At 43.6% G+C, this 17,638-nt stretch overlaps 1 protein-coding gene across 3 annotated transcripts in view; it reads right to left on the minus strand.

Moving 5' to 3' along the window:
- Positions 1 to 17,638, minus strand: part of ADARB2 (adenosine deaminase RNA specific B2 (inactive)) — a 414,677-nt gene that overhangs the window by 376,955 nt on the left and 20,084 nt on the right. The window lies entirely within an intron of this gene.

Below are 17,638 nucleotides of genomic sequence, written 5' to 3' on the forward strand. Positions count from 1 at the left end.
TATCTTGAAGAAAACCGCAGACTCTGTCATCTGCCCCATGCTGTGCTGTGCTGCATGATACGGGACGGGGAGCCTCCCCCATCACACACACACACACACACACACACACACACACACACACACAAATGTGCGCGCGCGCATGTCAGCACATCGTTCCTCCACGGTGCCTCCTTTGTCTTCGGGGTTTACCTGACTTTCAGCCCATGGCCGACATGCACGCTGGAGTGCAAGCACCAAAGTCTGGGAAAAACAGCTCTGTGACCCACCCATGCTTCGTTTCCAGGACCGGCTGTGCTGGCCCCAGGCCTTCACCGTTTGCAAATGCTGGTCTGCTCAGCAGCCACACACGGACCCGCAGCCCGCTGTTCTTCAGGTCCTGTGACAACCACACATCTCACCCGTCTGTCGAAATGGAATATGAAGATGTAAACAAAAACAAAAACTCTTAATAGAGTTTTATATGTATCCATTTCTTTTTATCTCCTCCAAGATTCTATAAAGAATCCCAGAGCAGCAGGTGACATTTTGGGATGGGGACGAAATACAAGGGCCCGAGTAAGACTTTGTTAAATTAAATAGACAGATCTGAATCAATCACATGTCAGAGTTTAGGATATTTTTATTTTTAGTATTTTATCTGTGGCTTCTTTCTCTTTCTTATGAAGAGCCCAAATCATTTATTATCTGCCACGCCAAAGACACACCTAGGAAGCAGGTCGGGGCGGGGGGTGGTGTGGGCTATTGTTGGCTGCCCAGGGCAGGAAGTGGGCCTTGGGGGCTCAGGGCCTCTGGCTTCATCCTCTTTGGCCAGCACAGGTGATTCTCCTGCCCCAGGTGCTGTGAGCTTGGAAAACAGAGAGGCGAGAGCTTCATCCTCCTGCCTTCGAGGGAGAGCAGATCCCATTTCTCGTCAGAATAACCACATGCTGTTCACTGGCGAAGGCAGGATGCAAACACTTTCCTCCCCGAAGCACCCGAACAGCCCTCGGCTAGCATTCCAGTTGGGAGTGGGGAGTGTGTACAAGTGAAAACTTGATTTAAGGAGTGATTTCTAATGTTGGAAAGAGGCACCACTATGTGTCTTGTGAAAGACTAGTTAAAAGGGAGCAGAGGATTGGAAAATACATTTAATTGAAATTAGCTAGTGAAGCTACAAATTAAGGGGGAAATGACCTCTTTCCTTCTGTCTCTGTCTCTCTCCCTCCCTCTCTCTCTTCCTCTCTTGAACAAGGATGATACCAGAGTAATTTTAAACAAGAGAGGTCATCAAATCAGGGATGTGCCCGTGGCCGCCTGCAAGGCTTTACAACCGCTCTCAGCTAAAAGACCAGGGGCTTCTGACGCATCCCACCGCATGAGGTGGTGTGCCGTGTGGGGAGATGGAAGACGACCATGCGCGCCCAAGAGCAAGAGTGTGGGTCAGGTGGAGCCCACTGCCCACGAGAACCCCAGGTAACGGCGACTGAAGATGAGCGCTGATATTTCTCTAGGTAACCAGGATTGAGACTCCAACATCTAGTAGGATGAATATACCTGCATTGAGAGTTCGAGCCCCGATGCCCTCAAGAGCAGTAAAGCTTAAGTACAATTAAACTTGTAGCCCACTCTGTAAAAGTAACACGTTTGAAATATGGTGAATTATCGAGATCATGCTCATTAGGTGGGGTTTCAGAGCAGGCCTGAGGGGCGCAGGGAAGAGGAAAGGGACTGTGGAGGGACCTTGGGGGGAAAAAACAGGGTTTTCCTCTGTAGCTCCCCCCACCCCCTGTCCCCACCCCTCGTGCACAGAACCTGGCCCCTTTATCCATTTCCCTGCACCCCTCTTGATTACAACCCAGCCTGGCCAAACAATGGCTGCTAATCTACAAGAGGAATTCCTCTGTCCCCAAATTCTCTGACCCAGTGACTCTCCTGCTAAAACCCTGGGAGATACTCTGCCTTGGCTGCCCCAGCTGGCTTGGGCTCAGTACTTGGGGTACATGCTAGAGCAGGCAGGGCCCCAGCTTTGTTTCCCCACAGGTCTCAGGCAGGATCTGTTTGAATAACAACTGACTTTGTCCATCCTTTAGAAGGCCATTTAATGACATGTGACAGGGTAGTTCTGAAAAGCAAATTAATGCACGATGCAAGGTTTGAGCCACTTGTCACAAAACTGTGAGTTTTAGAAGAAAGACTGGAAGGATATGTCGTAAAGTGTTGGTTGCTCTCATGTTCACAGGGCAGGACACCACCAGATTTGGATTTCCTCCTTACACTGTTCTGTGTCTTCACAAACTCCTACAACAGACCTTCAGTATGTTCATAATCAGAACCAAACCAAACCCGCCACATGAGGAGTGATTTGGAATGCGGGATGATGAGTCACACGGGGACGCGCATGCACTCATTGGCCAGTTACACATATTTATTAAGCACCTGCTGTATTCGGGACCTGTTCTAGGTTCTTGAGATACAGTCTTTAAAAGGGGAACAGTCCTGCCTGGTGGCATCGAAAATGTTCAGGGGTGGAGAGAGGGACAAGTTTAGGTGAAGGTGGATTAGGGGTGCAGCCCAGATGGGGCGTCCAGGGAATGTCTCCCAGAGAAAGCAATATTCAGTTCAAGACCCAAAGGAAGTGTGGAGACAGAACCACATGGATCTCTGGAGGAAGGATGTTCCAGGCAGAGGGAACAACCAGTGTGAAGGTCTGGAGACCTGGGAAGTTTGAGAGTCAGTGGGCAGGGCTGTGTGGAAGGGACATGGGGGCAGGAGAGGGTTTTCTTTAAGATGGGAGAAATAACAGCATGTGAGCATGTAGACCAGAATAGCTCAAGAGGAAGGGGAAATTTGGTGAAATAGAACATGGAAGAATTGTGGAATATGAGATATATTGGGTAACATCTCCCCTAAAAATAGAAGGGAGAGATGTTTGTATCAGATTCATAGAATGAAGGTAATTAGCTGTTTAGCACAATCCAAAAAAAACTTAAATGATTAATAGGTGATTTTGCTTGAATTTTTTATCTTGCAAAGTTACTTCATCAGCTTTGTCAGATGTTGAATACCTTCTGTATCTGATAGTCATCACCATTAGGAACATTTTGCTTAAGGTAGGATGTGGCCAGGTTAGGTCCACCAAAAACATTTGACCACTATTTGTTATACACCAGCTTACAGCCAGGTCCAAGGTTTGTTCCGTGTGGCCAAGCATGGGTTAACTAGTGGCCATGAAAGTCTCGCACGTCACTCCACCATAAGCCAGGGGTAAGACTTAGGAAACCATTGTGGACTTTTTGTTGGTTACTGTCTATTGCTGTGTGGCAAATCTGCTCAAAACTTAGCGGCTTAGAAACGAACACTATCACAAAGATACAGTAGTCAAAGCAGTGCGGGTATTGGCATAAAGACAGGCGTAGACCAATGGAACAGGGAGCCCAGAAACGAACCCTCACATGCATATACGGGCACGTGACTTTTGGCAAAGGGGCCAAGACCATTCAATGGGGCAAGGACAGTCTCTTTAACAAACATTGCTGGGAAAATGGGATCTCCACATGCAAAAGAGTGAAGTTGGACCCTTACCTTATGCCACATACAAAAATTAACTCAAAATGAATAAAAAACCCAGATGTGAGACCTAAAACTATGAAACTCTTAGAAGAAAGCCGGGGTGGGGGGAGCTTCATGATATTGGATTTGGTGATAATTTCTTGGATATGACACCAAAAGCACAGGAGACAGAAGTAAATTTAGACAAATTAGACTATTTTTAGAAACTAAAAGCTTCTGTGCATTAAAGTACACAATCAACAGAGTGAAAAGGCAGCCTGTGGAGTGGGAGAGCATATGTGCAAATCACAGATCTGATGAGGAGTTAGTAGCCAGAATAAGTAAAGAGCTCCTACAACTCAACAACAACAAAAACAAATAAACTGATTAGGAAATGGGTGAAGGACTTAAACAGATATTTCCCCAAAGAAGACACACAAATGACCGACAAGCACAAGAAAATATGTTCAATGTCCCCAATCATCAGGGAAATGCAATTCAAAACCACAGTGAGATACCACATCACACCATGAAGATGGCTGCTATCAAAAACAAAAACAGAAAATAACAAGCATTGAAGAGGATGCAGAGAAATTAAAACTCTTGTGCACTGCTGGTGGGGCTCACAAAGTGGTGTAGCCACTTTGGAAAACAATGGGAATTCCTAAAACAATTAAAAATGGATTACTATATGATCCAGCAATTCCACTTCTGGTATATACCCCAAAGAATTGAAAGCAAGATCTCAAACAGATATTTGTACACCCGTGTTCATAGGAGCATCATGCACAATAGCTAAGAGGTACCCATCAATGGATAAATAGATAAATACAATGCATCATATACAAACAATAGAATAGTATTCAGCCTTAAGGAGGAAATACATTCTGACACCTGCTACAACATGCATGGACCTTGAGGACATTATTCTCAGTGACATAGGCCAGACACAAAAAAGACAAATACTCTGTGATTCCACTCATGTGAGGTACTTAGTGTAGTCAAGCCCATGGAAGTAGATAGTACAATAGTGGTTACCAGGGACTGGACAGAACACTGGTTATCTCACATCTCCTGTGGGCTGGGAATCTGAGCGGCTGAGCATCATGCCTCTGCCTGAGGTCTCTCCCAAGGCTGCAGGTCTTACCTGGAGCCGGGACCAAGGGGGACCTGCTTCTAAGCTCACGCCTGTGTTCCCAGGGAGGTTTAGTTCCTCACAGGCTGCAGCTTGCCACGTGGGTCCCTCTGTGGAGCAGCTCACGGGAAGGCAGCCACGGAGTGAGAGCAAGAGGGGCAAGCCAGATGGAAGGCTCAGTCACCTCTGTCATCTCATCTTAGAAGCGGCTACCCATCACTTTTGTCATATTCCATTCTTCAGAAGTGAGGTCCCTCTAGCTGCCCTTTGGGTGTGTTTGTGTGGGGGAGGGGGTTACACAACACATTTGTCCTTGGACTTCTGGTGCACTGCATGACTTTGTTTCTCTCTGTTCCTCACCCTGGGTATCTGGTGTGGGGGGAAAGGAAGCAGGTGAGCATATAACTACTTAGTCACTATGATATACTTTTGACTTTGATTTTGAGCATGTTTGGTATATTACATACAGTGTGCATTGTCTCATGGGACGATGCTATTGAAAATTGTTGTTTTACAATAAACAAGGAGACTATAATAATTTAAAACAAATGCTATAGGAAGCACCTATCTCATGTCTGCTCAGCACCCCTTTTCTGGGTAGAGCACCCCACTTATCCTTTGGTAAGATCCTACTCCTTCATTCTTCAAGAGGGGGTGCCTCATCCCCATAAACCAATCTGACTCTCTCCAAGGACCACAGGCATCCAGAGCCCTTGATGGAAACACTCTAAGCTGACTGCCCATGGTAGCTCCCAAGAGCTGCCTCCGGTACCTGTTATTAGTATTGTGCTCCATTTGTTTACCTCCAGCTTTGATCTCATTACCCACCCAGCACATTTCCAATAAATTATTCATTAAAGTTACTCAGATTTGACTTATGGTGCTTGCAAACAAAGAAACTAACTTGATTCAGACGCCTCCTCTGTGCTAGGTACCATGCTGGGCGTCAAGAACACCAGGATGAAAGATCCAGCATTCAAAGGAACTCCCAGCTCAGTAGGAGAGGACACACAGAGGAATAATTAGAACGCAAGGTGGTAAATCCCATAAAGCAAGTGCCCTAGTTGAATGTGCGACTTCGGAGAGTCAACAGAATATTTTAACCAAGAATCAGTAATTAGATTAAATCCCAAGAGAAGGGGCAGAGAAGAGAAATGGGAGAACAAAGACTGTCCCAAAAGAAGGAACAGAACGAAAATTACTTAAGGCTCAGGACTGGGTTTTTTCTGTTTCATCCACAGATGCATTTACTATGCCTGGCCACATATCGGCATTCAATGACTATGTGGTAAATATACCAGGCACAGGGGCACCAAGACCCTGCGTGGCTGGGTGAGGGCGATGGGTGACAAGGCTGTGGAGGGGCAGCTGGATCAGATCATGCAGCCCTTGAGGCCACTGCCAAGATAAGTTTCAGTTGGTGGCAGGGGGTACCACTGAGGATTTTTAATCACAAGAGTGACATGATTAACTATGTTTTTGTAGGTTAGGTTCATGAACACACAGAGGACAAGCTTTATCGGGAAAAGTCTGGAGGGGGAATTCCATTTAGGAAGTGATCATGATGATCCACATGACATAACAGTAATGATTGCTCATCATTTCGCATAATTTGAGACAACAACAACACTTCATGTGCATTGTATTCTTTCAATCTCAACCGCGAGCTCCCGTAACAGCTGAAAAGCAGAGGCTCCCAAGGTCAAACAGCTACCAGGTCAAGGAGCTGAGTGTCAGTCTGGGACCCACTCTTAACCACCATGGCTTCCTGGAGAAACACTGAGGAAAGCCTCAACTGTATCCGTGGCAACCAGAATGGTGGGGAGGATGGGTTTTAGGGATAATTTAGGTCCCAGCAGCAGGCTGAGCCTGAGAATTCTGAGAAAGGAGAATTTAGTGGGACCTACGATTTCTTGTGATAGCCCCATGGGTCCCTCACACTTCCTTGCATATTGTGATCTGGGCCACTGACCAATCACTCTGTGACTCAGGTTGAATGCTCCAGCCTTCACGTGTCCACTTCTGGCTCATCCTCTCTGTTTCTCTGTTACCTAACTCACCTGTCCACATGGGAAGAGTAGACAAAGATGGCGAGGGTGTGGACAGCTGAGCCCTAGTTCCCAGAGGTGCTGAGTCCACACATCCACTGGCAAAAGGGTGATAGAAATCCTTTTGATTTGTTTCAATGGTGTACAAAAAAAAAAAAAAAAAATAGTTGAAATCCCTAATTTCATTAAAAATTAAAGGACAAATTAGATTGTTTTTTTCCATTATTTAATTAAAATTTAATTTTCCAAACTTCTGCAGTGTTAGAATGGCTTTGACACGATGGTCATCTTGATTTAATAAAATAGTGATTTCAAAGCTTTTTGGCCCAGAGGTGGCTGTGTTTGAAGGGCGGCATCTGTGTTCTGTGTTGAGCCCATGGCCATCCTATACAGATTCTGTGACTGGGGAGGGTGGACAGGGTTTGGAAGAATTGCTGGTAGGATGGATGAGGCCAAGGGTTGTGGACAGGATCACTGCTTTAGCCCTTTGGGAAGCACAGGGCAGAAGTAGGGCACCAACCACTGGGAGAGAGGGGGGTAGATGGGGTGGGAGATGCTGAGTGCAGTGAATACACTGAGTGGTGGCCTAAGGAGGTGAGGGCTCAGGAGGTGAGCAGGGGACTGTCTGCAGGGGCATTTGTAGAGAAGAAGATGGTTAAACTGAAATCTTGAATAGAACTACCCCAAAATGCAGGGTGTGGTGACTGGGGAGGGTTGTGGGGGGTCTCTTTTATTTCAATATTCTCCACTGGATGTTTTACGCATGTCACAACCTAGAGCCATTCTGAGAAACATGTTATGTTATGCCTCTCTCCGGAAGATTCCAGTTGGCAACCAGCTCCATTGTTGGCATCTTGGAGGGACAACTGGAGGTATTAACAAGTTTGTTTGGAAGTCATTGGAATTGTGAGACCAAATTTTGGGTTGATTTTCTTTCTCTTAAAAATTTCTTCCCTAGAAATTATAGAATTGAAAAGTTACAAAACCCTTCCTGGGAGTATTTCAGTGGTTTAAAGCCTGATTTTTAAATGCATATTTACCATTTCATCTTACTTTTTAGTCTTTATCTGAGCTTCTGACCCACACTAATGGTTAACCAGCCATTAGTTTTTATTAGTCAAGGTAAAACGGATGACACCAATATGAGCAGCAAAACATGCTGACCTGCTTTTTTTAGATAAAAAGGAGGAACTCAGAGGGCCGGCTAGCCTTTCTACTTTGTCTTTTTTAGCTGGGTTATTTACTTTGCCTGTGAAAATGCTGGTGTTTTTCAACCCGCTCTGGAAATGTAGGAGGCTCCTTTCTTCTCCTAAATGGGGCTATTGACTAATGTCCCAGTATGCTCATTGCATCACCGTATCGCCCTACTTGACACTCAGAAGCCGTCAGTTTCCGTGTCCCATGATGGGGTGAGAAATGGATACAGAGAAAACAGGGAGGCAGGGAAAGGCCAACGAGGAGTGCACAAGGTAGGTGTCCCCACCCCAAATCTGATTTTGCTTGCCTGCATTTCTCGTGGGTTTGTCTTCATTCTGGAAGCCAAGAGAAGGCAAGCAGTGCTATTTATATATTTTGATAAGCTGCACTACAGTCTTTTGTCCCCTCTCAAGACCAAGATCCAGGTGATGCCCCAGGAGCAGTATTTCTGTTCTTTGCAGTCCTCCAAGCAGTTTGATTCCAAAGAAAATTGTTCCCAGTCTTTCAGCAATGGAGCGCTGTGTCTCCAGACCTTCCACTGTAGGACCATACGGTGGACGGCATAACTTTACACAGTGATTGGCAGAACCAGGTTCCTCAGATGCTGTTCTTGCTGCATCTGAGCTCACAGCTCTGGCTCCAGTAAATGAACACACCCCAAGGAACCATATAGAAAGGCAATACTTGCCAGAATCCTGCCCTTTTGGTAGGAGACCATTCGGGATGGAAGGAATGGCACCTCCTCTTGAAGGATGCACAGGAACATGGCAGACGGCGGAGCTCCCACTGGGGCCACACTTCCTCCCAGGGCATCTGGTGCCACACCTCGTGCGACCATCTCTCCACACCCCACCCCCAACGAACAACACATAAGAGTTAGAAGTTCAGGATTTTTCTTATTTCATCAAATTGGTAACAAATTATTTCCATTGAAACAAATATTGCTTCCAAAGACATTCTCTCCCTCACAGGATTCCTGTTTTGAAGCTTCCTTTTCAAAGTGTCCTGGATTCCTACACAATTTCACAGTTCAATGCTTGTGACCCTGGTCGGCTGTTGCCCTTTCCACATGACACTCCTTTATTACTTTCGCTTCATCTCTACCTCACTGGAGGCGGCCAAGGGGATGCTCTGAGGGGGAGGAAGGAACAGATATACCCCACAATTCTTCAAGTTCTCATTAACCTCATTTTCTAGAATCTTCTTCTTCCTGTAAACACTTGTGTGGCTCAGTGATGCCTCACTTTAATCTCTGGTTTGACATCTGTTCAGCCCTTGTGCTCTCCTCATACCATGTTGTTTTCATATCATCGTTTTGATTCAGTTTCATAATCCTGTTTTCTTCAGCTTTCCGATCTTCTGATTTGGGACATGAACTTTATTATTTTATTAAAAGTGTGTGGTTTGAGCACCATTCTAGAGGCCCAGTGCCACATGTCACCTTGGAATGGCAGAGTGGAGCCAAGGGCACGTGCAAGCATAGTTGACGTAGTTTGTCAACCTTGAGTTTTCCAAAAGAAACATCGTCTTCTCCTCTGGTTATAAAATAAGCAGGCATCTGGCTCAGAAGACTGGCGTTAAACCAGGACTAAAGTTCTGGTTTCTACAGCAGCACAGAATTCAGGCTTCTCCCTGGTTTATCTCCCCCTGTGGAGGAAACCAGGACTGGCCTACACACATGGAGGGGCAGGGACTTTGATCGTCTTTAACATCCTATATATGTTGAAGCTTAAGACTTAGGTCTCTTTGGGAAAAGTGACACATTGACTCATGCTCACTTTAGGGAAGATACAAAATCTGGAAACCACACAGCTCATAGTGATTCTATCTGGGATTCTGTACAGCGCAGGCTTCCGTGGCCCCCTTGGGATTTCTCTTTCTCAGGGGCAGAGACTCTAATTTAACTTTATATCATCCAGTGCCTTGTAAGAACAGGAAGATTACAGAAACTGAGAGGAAACCCTGTGTATTAGGGGTAAGATGAGAAAATTGAGGCGGGCAAAGAGAAGGGATATTGGACTCCCAAAAGCAAGCTACCCTAACCAAGCTTCGGTCTGGAAAGCACAGTTTGTCCCTCAAAGATGAAGTGATATGTTCATTTAAGTAGTAGGCAGTGATGAGATTGACCTTGACTGTATGAATGCTAAATTTGCATGGGCAGGAAAGTATGACTATTCACATCTGCCCTGCTTAGACCCTACAACAAAGCACTCTGCTGGCAAACACTGCGGGTCAAGACTCATCCATGCAAGATGGCAACTGAGGACACGTAAGTATTGCATGATTCTACTTCTCCCTGACTTCCAGAATAATTTTTTTACAGCTTTACTGAGGTATAATTGATGTACAAAGAACTGTACATCCTTAATATGTACAATTTGATGAGTTTGGACATATGTAAACACCTGTGATACCATCACCACAATCAGGAAATAGAGATACCCAACACCTTTCAAAGTTTCCTTGTGTTCCTTTGAGTTTGGGGTATGCGTGTGTGTGTGTGTGTGTGTATGTGTGTATTAAGAACACAACATGAGATCTGCTCTCCTAACAAATGTTTAAGTGCACAAAACTGTATTGTAACTACAGCCTCTACATTGTACAGCAGATCGCTACAACTTGCTCATCTTGCATGACTGAAATGTTATGCATTGAACAACATCTCCCATTTCCCATACCCCCTCCAGCCCCTGGCAACCACTGTCACAACCTTTACTTCTATGAATTTGACTATTTTAGATGTCTCACATAAGTGGAATCATGTACTATTTGTCCTTCTGTGACTTGCACTCAGCATAATGTCCTCCAGTTTCATCTGTATTGTCAAAAATGGCAGGATTTCCTTTTTTTTTTAAGGCTGAATATAATATTCTAACTTATTCTAAGATATGGATCATTTTCGTATCTCTGTTATTATGAGTAATGCTGCAATAAACATGGGGATAAAAATATCTCTTTGTGATCCCTATTTCATTTTTTTAGGATATATACCCAGAAATGAGATTGTTTACATTATTCAATGGTGAAAAATTGAAAGCTTTTCCTTTAAGATCAGGAACAAGACAAGGATGCCCACTCTCAACACTTCTATTCAACATAGTATGTAAGTCATAGCCAAATAAATTAACAAGAAAAAGGAAATAAAAGAAATCTAAATCAGAAAGAAAGAAGTAAAATGGTCTATATTTGCAGGTGATATGATCCTATATTTAGAAAACCCTGAAGATCCCACAGGAAAAAAATTTCTGGACATAATACATTCAGTAAATTTGCAGAATACAAAATCAACATACAAAAGTCAGTTTCATTTCTATACATAAACACTGAACCATCTGAAAAGGGAACTAAGAAAATAATCCCATTTACTATAACATCAAAAAGAATACAATATTTAGAAATAAACTTGACTAAGGGGGTAAAAGATTTTTACACTGAAAATTATAAAACACTGATGAAAGAAATTAAAGGAGATATAAATAAATGGAAAGACACCCCATGATCATGGATTGGAAGACTTAATATTATTAGAAAGTTCATACTACTCAAAGCAATCTACAGATTCAGTGCTCTCTCCATTAAAGTCTCAATAGCATCTTTTATGGAAACAGAAAAGATAATCCTAAAATTCATGTGGAACCATAAAAGACCCCAAATAGCCAAATCAATTTGGAGAAAAATAGACAAAGCTGTAGGCACACTCTTCCAGATTTCAAAATATATTACAAAGGTGAAGTAGTTAAAACAATATGGCACTGGCATAAAGGCAGATGTATATACTGATGGGACAGAATAAAAAGCCCACAGGTAAACCCACACACATGGTTAATGACCTTTGACAAGGGAGCCAAGAATACACAAAGAGTAAAGGGCAGTCTCTTCAACAAATGGTGTTGGGAAAACTAGAGAACCATATGAAAAAAAAAAAATAAAGTTGAACCTTTATACCAAAAGCACAGACTACAAAAGTAAAAATAAGTAAGCAGTACTCCATAAAACTAAAAAGCTTCTGCACAGCAAAGGAAACAATCAACAGAAGAGAAAAAGGAACCTATAGAATGGGAGAAAATATTTGCAGACCATACAACTGAGAAGGGGTTAATTCCAAAATATATAAGGAACTCCTACAACTCAATAGCAATAACCTGATTAAAAAATGAGCAAAGGACTTAACAGACATTTTTTTCAGTGAAGACATACAGATGGCCAACAGGCACATGAAAAAGTGCTCAACATTACCAATCATCAGGGAGATGCAAATCACATCCACAATGAGATGTCACCTCACACCAATTAAAATGGCTATTTTCAAAAAAACCCGAAACAACCAGTGTTGGTGAGAATGCGGAGAAAGGGGAGCCCTCGTGCACTGTTGGTGGGAATGCAAACTGGTGCAGCCACTCTTGAGAACAGTATGGACGTTCCTCAAAAAATACAGCTGCTAAAATGTTGCTTGGCTCCATCATTTCAGGAGGAAAGCATGAGCTTTGAGAGGTAGTCTGGTGTCAGGGGAAAAGTGTAGGTTCAAGTTCTCTTTCTGCCATATTTCATATCATTTTAAGACCCGATCTTCCTTTCCTGCAAACAGAAATCATAGCATCTATCTGCTTGTGAAGCATCTATCTTATTGTGAAGATTCAGTGAGATGGTGTGCATGTGCTCTGCAGTAAGTGATCATGAATAATAAATCCTTCCTTCTTCTTCTTCTTTCAACAGTCACTTATGCAATCAACCCATCACCCTGTGAGCCACATCGAAAAACACACAACACTGTGGGCAGATCTGGGCTTGGGACCAGGGAGTGCTGCATAAAAATAAGCAGGAGGAGCATGTGATAGATGGTAGAAATGAGGTTGAGGTTAGGCAAGGAGGAGGGCACCCAGCAGAACATTTTAAACATGGAAGAATGAAGACGAGTAGTCTCAGATCCCAATGAACATGTTCACCCTCAATCTCTTGACACTATTGAGCTCTTAAACTAAGAGTGACCATCCCATGGGTGTTTTTTTGTTTTTTGGTTTTTTTTGCCCCCGTGTTAAATAAATATCTGCAGACTGGAAACTTGCTTACATTCCTATTTGAACCCATCGTCCAGTGGTTTATTGATCAATATTGTAAGGTGATAGTTTAGGCTTCCTACAAATTGCTACAATACACAAATCAAGTGCAGCTAATTAATAAAAGATTGCTTTGACAAGTTGTAAAGTATATCTTGCCCAGACTAAAGAAAGATGATATTGAGTCATGTAAAATTGTAAATATGTCTTCACCATGTCCTGTCAAACATATCTTAATAAAAAATGGAAAGAATACACCAGTTTCCTTGCCACAGACCCTAAATTTCAGGGTTATTAGCCCTTCACTGCTTATGAATCTTATTTGGATTTAAATTCCATAAACAACTAGGAAGGTGTGTATAAGATTTGTTAGCTGCTGATTATGACATTGATGCTGTTTTTCTTTCTTTTTGTATTTTGATTTTATTTTTAATTGTATTTTTATTTTGAACAGTTTTTTTTTGTTTGGTTGTGGGGTTTTTTTTGTTGTTGTTTTGTTTTTTGGTGGGCAGCAAAGCAAAGTTTATTGAGTGATAGTAAAGTTTATTAAATGATAGAGTACAAAACTCCTGAAGAGGGAGGGGACCTGAGAGGGTTGCCCCGAACAGTTTTGATCTAAGGGAAACTATATTATGTTTTCATTAGATGGAATGACTCTCAATCCCTAGCAGGTGACATGGGCTTCCCAGGGCGGAAAACTCCTGAAAGTATCTTCAAAGACAGACTAGGGAAAGTTCCAGGAGTGCCTCATGTTCTTTCTGTCCAAAGACGTAGGATTGCATACCTGGTTCTTAGAGGGGAGGGCTGGAGGTGTCCATATGCTCACCTCCTTCCCTTCACCTCCCCCAGACCATTACCTCAACAGCTCGGCTGTGTTATTGAGACATTTCAGCGTGAAATTTGTTTTTCCTCGCTGAACTTTAAGCAGAATTTCAAGTGCCAAGTCTCCAAAGCCAAGTGGGGCTATTAAGAGATAATTACTAATTATGCTAATTTGAGAAGTAGCTGCCTTTTCCTTCCCCGGTCATTTTACGTGTAGCTCTCCTGAGAGAGCTGTCCCCTCCATGTGTTAATTGCCTTCCCTCTGAGGTGCTTGGTGGAGGACAGCACGTCCTGAACCTCCACACCCCGAGTCTGGGAAGGTTTAATGTCCATCAGAAAGTGAAGCAAGACTGGAGATCTTCTAGGACAGTCAATGTCCTCGTCATCAGTGATTTATACTACTTATTAATTTGTCCCGTGGCAACAATATTTATTATCCTTCATACTCAAACCAGAAGAGTACATTTAATTTCTAATATATCTCTGTTTTTCCCTCATCATCTCTGAATCTTAATAATAAATCCTAAGTATCTGAGTCCTCGGTAGTGTGGTGTGACACCAAATTAAACACTATGGGCTTTATAGCTCTTGGAAGATTATCATCCTTTCTCCTAAAAAGATACTATTTAGAAGAAAAACGAGTTATGAATCTTTGGGTTTGATATTGGTCACATAAACATTGTATCTGTAATTGGAGCATGCCCACATAGAGGAGACACTGGATCAGTAAGCATGAGATGATATTTGGAAAGTTGAACATTTGTGTGGGTGTTGGAGACCCCTTTTCCCCTTGGTTCACTCCACCCATGAGGAAGTGGGGACACTTGCTTCCCTGGTAAATTCAGGAGGCCTGATGGAGTCATCTGTCACTCTTTCTTGGGGCAGGAGTCCATGGAGGATGTGGGGTCACCTGTCCTTGGGCATCCCCCAACACCCGCCATGCTCCCACCTCTAACCTTGTTCTTATTGACCATGAAAACCATACTGGGACTTGGACTTTGCTCCTTATACCATTTCCCAATCTGTTCAGACCAGCATGGGGAAGAGCGGGGCCTTCAACATGCTCCTGAAATGCTTCCAAGGACTGCCCAGGGAGGTTGCAGGGCAAATACATCCAAACTAAGGGGTCTAAGTGTGGAAAGTCATCATGTCCTACACAGTGTATGTCGTTGTTTGGAAGTCGGTTCTCACAAACTCTCAGGGAGCATTCAGCTAGCAGCTGAGGGACCATGCAATCACCTGAGGCCCCCTAGTCCAGTGCTCCCCGGGCCCCCGAAACAGACTGGGGGCACCTTAACCCAACCCTGAGTAACTCTGGGATGTCAGCCGGCCCGAGTGCTATGGCTGGACTGGATCTGACTGTCCTTGCTTACTGTTCTTTCCGAGGGGAGTTGGCATTGCCACTTCCCACATGAGAAGCACAGATGTGAGAACTGATGTCTGTGGCGAGGCTGGTACTGGTGGGGAGCCTTGCGCGTGTCTATGAGCACTGGTTCTGGGCACAGGTTTCATAGCCTGCCCTCTGACAGAGAATGCATTCTCCCAGGGGACTCCTTGCTGAGGGTTTCCTACCCTTGCCAGAGAAGAGAGGTGATAATGATAAGAAATTTGGAGATGTTTAGAGCTAATCTACCAGATGTGTGATCTCAGGCAAGCTACTTAACTTCTCAGCAACACAGTCTTGTCTTGCATCATAGATTCCAGTAAATGGGGATGTGACCATTACTGGGCACTTGACACTGATGAGTGATATCCCTTTTCATGATGGTAACTGAGAAAGTGTTTCCTCTTTGTCTGTTTTATTGTAGATTTACATGTGTAACTTCCTCCTTTACAAGGAATAGAAAGACCGTTGGCTCTGACATTTCTAGGTTATTCCAGATGGTGGTAGACTTCTTATAGCTGCCTAGAATTTAGTACGACTCTGAACTGTGCTTTCATGCTTCCAAAAGCATCCCGATAAAAAAGTAAAGCTTAATTACATTCTCTGGGTATTTTATCCACGTAAAGTTAGATTGATGCTTAGTTTTAATTTCCAGGATTTTCAAACTACCCATTATTTGTGTTGCTCAAAATCTACCCATTAAAAATTTAATTTCCATATTATGTATATCACAGATCCATTAAGACAATTCACAAAACAATAATGTTCTAAGCTGTATCTAAAACAGGTGTTCCAAATTCATGCCCCTAAGTTCCTCCAGGACAGAAGCCTAAGGGACAATGACTATTTTCTTATTTATAACTGTATCTTTGCCCAGTTCCTGACACACAATGGGTGTTCAAAACAGTTGCTTTATACTAACTGGTTATTTTCCAAACAGAAATAGAATAGTTTTTCATCTCGTAAAAATTAATATTTTTGGAAAGAATTCACACAGCTCATATGCAGGCAAATGTTACATATTTTTGATGAACTCTGTCTCATACAGAGGGAAGAAATTGCCAGGTGTATTACATTATTCATTCCTTTCTTTTCTTTTTCTTTGCATATGCTCTACATGAGGAAATAGGTGCGGGAGCACCTCATGTGGTTCCTGTGTGGGGAGCTGGAGGCTGCCTGTGGGGTGTAATCTGAGGGCGCTGGGAAGGCTCCTCTTCACCCTTCTCCAGAAAGATCTCTCTCAGTCTTGCTGTGGATGACTAAAACCACATTATAATGATTGCACTGGGTAAAAACTCTTTTCCTACTAGCAAGCAAGCCCCTTAGTTATGACAACATGTTTTTCATCATTTATACTTCTTTGTGAAAGTGTATCACATGGTTTCCAATGTCAGCTGGTGACATCAGGTTTTAAGAGTGACCAGTTGAAAAACAATGTCTAGTTGGAAGGAGACAGGTGGAGTCGGGGCTTGGGCAATCAGAGCTCACACTGAAGCCCCAGGACACCTGGGAGGGGGATACCTGGTGACAGGCCGCCATAGGAACTTGGTTGATCTGTCTCAGAAATGCTCTAAGCTGAAGGACACAGAGTCCCCAGGAAAACACTCAGTGTCCCCGGCCAACACTCACCTTACGCATCGCATGGAACTCTCCTGGCCATGGGGGGAATCAGGAAAGAAAATTAGGTTGTGCCATATCAACCTTAGGATTTCACAGTTGGATGAGTGGGTAGCAGGGCACGGAGCTTGGTGAAGGAACAGGATGCTCAGATGCAGGAAATACAAACACAGAAATGCAGTCTGTATGTGTGAGTTACCCACGGTGGGACTGTGCTAGGGGCTTGTTCTCAGGTTTTTACGAGGGTTTGAAGGAGCATTTTTAAGGCCCCAGGTCCTCTTTTGTTTGGCCAAAAGGATATGGGAATTAAGCATTTCAGGTGAGGTGCTCTATGAAGAGACTGCAAGTCAGCCTCAGGGTCTTAGTTGCAAAAGCTTGTTCGAAGCGGACGTGGCCAGAATTCGATCTGCGGGCGCTAATTGAGTACCTCCTGTAGTTCAGTGAAGCTCCGTGCCCCTGGTCTCATGGGGATGTGAAGAGCTGAGGTCACGCTCTGTCACTTTCAGGCTAGCCATCCAGGTATGATATTTACTTGCTTCCACAGGAAACAGAGAAGGCTAAGGTAGGGTGCATAGCACAGGTACGTACCACGGAAAGATAACCACAACACAATCGTGGATCGCACCCGACACACAGTCAACCAGTGGTTTACAAAACGTGTTCCCTGGAGTTTCGATGGTTTTCAAGCCTTAGTTCTTTCTTTTGCAAGAGAAGACTCCCTGTGATTCCGGTAAAAAAATGTTCCACTGCTTAAAAAATATTTGACGAGAATCGGGAGGACAATGTGTATGTAAAGAAAACTTAAGAAAAGGAAGGTTTTCTTTGAGCTAGAATGGCAGTTCAAAAAAAAGGA

The sequence above is a fragment of the Phoca vitulina genome, unplaced genomic scaffold, assembly GCF_004348235.1.
Source record: "Phoca vitulina isolate PV1807 unplaced genomic scaffold, GSC_HSeal_1.0 scaffold33, whole genome shotgun sequence".
NCBI classification, from domain to species: domain Eukaryota; kingdom Metazoa; phylum Chordata; class Mammalia; order Carnivora; family Phocidae; genus Phoca; species Phoca vitulina.